The following is a 4,801-nucleotide window of genomic DNA, read 5'->3' as shown; positions in this document are numbered from 1 at the left end:
CTATAAATCCCACCTTTGCCCCCTCTGTGGGGAAACGTGCAGCCAGAAGCTCGAGATGTATAGAGCACTGACTCACGAAACCCCTACAAGATTTACTATCTCCAGAAAATTTCTCTGGCAGTGGGAGGCGAGAAAGAGTCGGAACTGGGGTGGCAGTGGACAAGGTTGCTGTAGCCACACTAGCAGCCTGAACAGCAACTGTGGTTACATCCACAGCTGAGGTTGTGCGCTCGAGAGCCGCCAACCTACCGTCCAGCTGCTGGATGTACCTCAAAGATTGCTGTTTATCCGCCATTTACTAGCCAGACCCTGGCGCTAGTATTATGTTACGGTTTGGCAGAACAGACCAAATATATATTTAAAGAGGAATCGGTGCGTTCGCAACCCGAGGTCCACCGTGCAGGAGTAAAACCCGCTACTAGTAACTGACCGTACTGCACAGAGTCACTAAAGACAAGAGAACGCTGTGCCCGGGCAAGGATCTGAGCTTTTCATAGTCCAGTGCATCGTCCCGACTGAGATGCAGGTATGCCTTCTGGGCAACTCCCGTCAGGAAGGGGGCCACCACTTCAGCCGACTGGGTCATCGGCAAGCTCTCCCGCTCTGTGTGCACTCGAACATGGTGAAGAAAGCCTCCAAACCAGGACTCATCTTCCTCAGCGCTGACCTAACTATGTACAGGGCCTCAGAATGGATCAAGGTCACTGGTAAGGATGCATCTCGCATAGGCACAACCTGCTGCAGAATCATCTCATTAGTCTTTTGCTGCTGCTGATACAGCAGCTGCGGCTGATGATTGTGCTGCTCCAGCTGCTACCGCTGTAACTGCAGTTGCTCCTGCTGCTGCCGCTGAAACTGTAGCTTCTGCTGCTCCTGCTGCCATTGCTGAGTGAGGACCAACTGCTTCAAAAGCTTCTCCATCTTGTCGGCAGGCTTGGGCTGCAGTATTGCGGGCCTAGGGCCTAATAACCGACATGCAGCGGGCTTTGGGTATGCATCAGTTCGCATTCTCCACCATATGTAGTGCAGCGGGGTTGGTGTACTGTGACAGACAGGCAGTGACCACTGGAAAGTTCAACAGAAAGAATCTTTAATGTCCAACATACTTACAAACGGAAAACAAATGGTATCCTCTGGATCGCAGCCGGGAATCAAGACAGTCTGTATCCGAGACCGGTTGCCGTGGGCGACTGCCCCACCGTGCTATGCTGAGCGGAGCCAGATCTTTTGGCTCCGCTTGGTTTTGTGTTACCTCACACAGGCTGAGCTTTTCAGAGCCACCTGCTCTGCAAGCTTACAAACCAAGACTGACACCCCCAACCCTTTGCTGCAGGGTTTTTAAATGAACTCTGTGGTCATGGGCCACTTGTAAGACACAGCTTGGAGGAAGCGAACTGCCCCACTACCATCATGTAGTCCGCTCCAAAAATAAAAGCCCGTGCCGGGTTTTCTTAAATCTGCCTTGGGCAAATAGCTTGTCCAGGACCAGAACTTAGTTCTATTTTGCACTACAATCACAGATATGTCAGTGACTGCAATGCACTCCAGCGGCCTCAGTATGCTTCCTGGGGGATACATATCGCCCCTCGCATTTGGCACCTGTCACTGCCCCACACAACCTTTGCTCAAAGCTGATGTTAGTGCTGCAGTGTTTAAAGCACAGCCATGTAATCACTAACTGAGCTCTCATTTCTGCTATATCATTGTAAAGCCTCATTCAGACAACCCTGCATTACAGATGTCTGAAGAATGGCTTTACTCTGATGTAAGGGAGCCATGTATCTTATTTATTTATTATACACCCTTATATAGCACCAATTTCACATGGATTTACAGACATTATCATCGCTGTCCCCATGGGACTCACAATCTAAATTCCCTATCATATAACAGTGGGAATACCGCGCTACAGGTGGCTAGAACTGATGAACGTGCGAGATAATCCTATGTTATACAGAACCGCATATGATCCTGAGCGGTAGCTGCTATAAAATATGCAAGTGACCGATTAGGGATCGCACTCATTAATGGTGACTAATAATGATATAGTCCTTACTTGGTACAGCCGTATAGATATCGCCACACGGGTGAACTGTTAGCCTCAGATGCAGATGACGAACTTGCGTTCATAGAAGTCCGATGAGCCGGAGACAAGTCCCGTCCCTCTGGTAGGTGAGTATGCAGCTATCAGGAACAGCCGTTAGCGGTGGCTGTGGGTATGGCAGGCAAGGGCTGCTTGAGTTGTGTGTAGAGCCAGAGACGTCCCGGCCGGAGGCGTCCCTGGATACACGTGGAAGATGGCCGACACCGCCGAGCAGTGAGTGACGTCACTTGGCCTAAGGAGACTCAGTAGGGCCAATCCAAACCTACGCGTTTCGAAGTGTCACGCACTTCTTCATCAGGGTTACCGCCCACTGTCTCTAGACCCATGAAGACCCTGATGAAGAAGTGCGTGACACTTCGAAACGCGTAGGTTTGGATTGGCCCTACACGCAACTCAAGCAGCCCTTGCCTGCCATACCCACAGCCACAGCTAACAGCTGTTCCTGATAGCTGCATACTCACCTACCAGAGGGACGGGACTTGTCTCCGGCTCATCGGACTTCTATGAACGCAAGTTCGTCATCTGCATCTGAGGCTAACAGTTCACCCGTGTGGCGATATCTATACGGCTGTACCAAGTAAGGACTATATCATTTTTAGTCACCATTAATGAGTGCGATCCCTAATCGGTCACTTGCATATTTTATAGCAGCTACCGCTCAGGATCATATGCGGTTCTGTATAACATAGGATTATCTCGCACGTTCATCAGTTCTAGCCACCTGTAGCGCGGTATTCCCACTGTTATATAGTAGTTTCTTTTGCTTGCTTGTCGGATTGGGCACATTATCCGACTGGGATACCAGCGGCACTTGTGGAGGCCTTACGTATAGTTTTAGCGCCAGTGTATTCTATTGTATAAATTCCCTATCAGTATGTCTTTGGAATGTGGGAGGAAACCGGAGAACAAGGAGGAAACCCACGCAAACACGGGGAGAACATACACATTCCCTGGAGTTGTTGTCCTTGGTGGGATTTGAACCCAGAAATTCAAGGCTGCAATACTAAGCCATCGCGCTGCCCGTATCGAATACCTTCGTATGTGATACTCCCGGCAGGGCCAGATATCTAATCCCATCATGTGATATGGACCACGTCTAATCCCATTATATGTAGTACAGCCTGCAGAACAGCGTATCTAATCCCATCATGTGTGATACAGACCATAGAGCAGTGCATCTAATCCCGTTATACATATGGTACAGACCTCAGAGCTGAGTATCTAATCCCATTATGTGTGATACAGACCGCAGAGCCGTGTGTCTAATCCCATTATATGTTGTACAGCCTGCAGAGCCGCGTATCTAATCACATCATGTTTCATACAGACTGCAGAGCTGCATATCTAATCCCATTATGTGTGATACTCCCTGCAGAGCCGGGTATCTAATCCCATCATGTGTGATACAGATAGCAGAGCCGTGTATCTAATCCCATTATGTGTGATACTCCCTGCAGAGCCGGGTATCTAATCCCATCATGTGTGATACAGACCGCAGAGCCGTGTATCTAATCCCATTAAATATCGTACAGCCCCCAGAGCCGAATATCTAATCCTAGGACGTGATACACCTCACGTATCCAACCCCAGCGTGCTACAGTGAGCAGCCCCAACACAATCCGCACTGGCAGCAGGTCTCGGTGACACCGTCCAAGTCACCACTTTGCAGTCACCAACAGGTTGGATCATTCTTACTTATCTTTTTGCAACTTAGGCTACTTTCACACTAGCATCATACGACGCACGACGCAATGCGTCGTTGTGCAGAAAAAACGCATCCTGCAAAGTTGTCTGCAGGATGCGTTTTTTCTCCACAGGCTTTTATTAGCGACCAAAAAAAGAAGAGAATGTCCAGCTTCACTGAATCCATAAAAAAGAGTTTTCTTTATTCACAAACTTTAAGCATAGAGGATACAGACCTCAGCACGAACCATATGGGTAAGAATCTCAACGCGTTTCTGGAGACTAAGCTCCCTTAATCATGTCATGACGGGCCTTAGGCTACTTTCACACTAGCGTCGGAATCTCCCCGTCGCAATGCGTTGGGCCGAGATTCCGACGCTAGCGTTTGATGCGCCGCACAACGGGTGCAGCGGATGCATTTCTCAGGCGCCATTGTGAGGTGCGGGGAGGTGGGGGCAGAGTTCCGGCCGCGCATGCGCGGTCGGAAAAAGCGGTCCGTCGGCAGCAACAAACGTTACATTTAACGTTTTTTGCTCCCGGCGGTCCGCCACAACACGGCGCAACCGTCACACGACGGTTGCTACGTGTGGCAATGCGTCGCTAATGTTACTCTATGGGGCAAAAACGCATCCTGCAGACAACTTTGCAGGATGCGTTTTTTGCCATAAACGACGCATTGCGACGTATTGTAAAAAATGCTAGTGTGAAAGTAGCCTAAGTTGTACATCAGGTGTCATGGCAGATTTCAGCAGCTGCTCCCCCTAGTGCTTAAAAGTAGAAAATATCAAAACGCTTTAAATTATTTTTCATATTTTATACCAATAAAATCGCATTTTTTAAAATATTAAAACACAGTACATTTATGTAATAGTTGGAAATGTTTATTTTTGTGCCACATTCCCTTTTAAAAGTCTGTATCCCACTGCTGGGGTGTAGTACTGGCACGCTGCCCTCAGTAATCATGGCGGACACCCCGGCACGCTGCTGAGAGTGTACGTGATTGCATCACTGCGG

The sequence above is a fragment of the Ranitomeya imitator genome, chromosome 5 (assembly GCF_032444005.1).
Source record: "Ranitomeya imitator isolate aRanImi1 chromosome 5, aRanImi1.pri, whole genome shotgun sequence".
NCBI classification, from domain to species: Eukaryota; Metazoa; Chordata; class Amphibia; order Anura; family Dendrobatidae; genus Ranitomeya; species Ranitomeya imitator.
The sequence above is the reverse complement of the archived record's forward strand: the minus strand, read 5'-3'. Positions refer to the sequence as shown.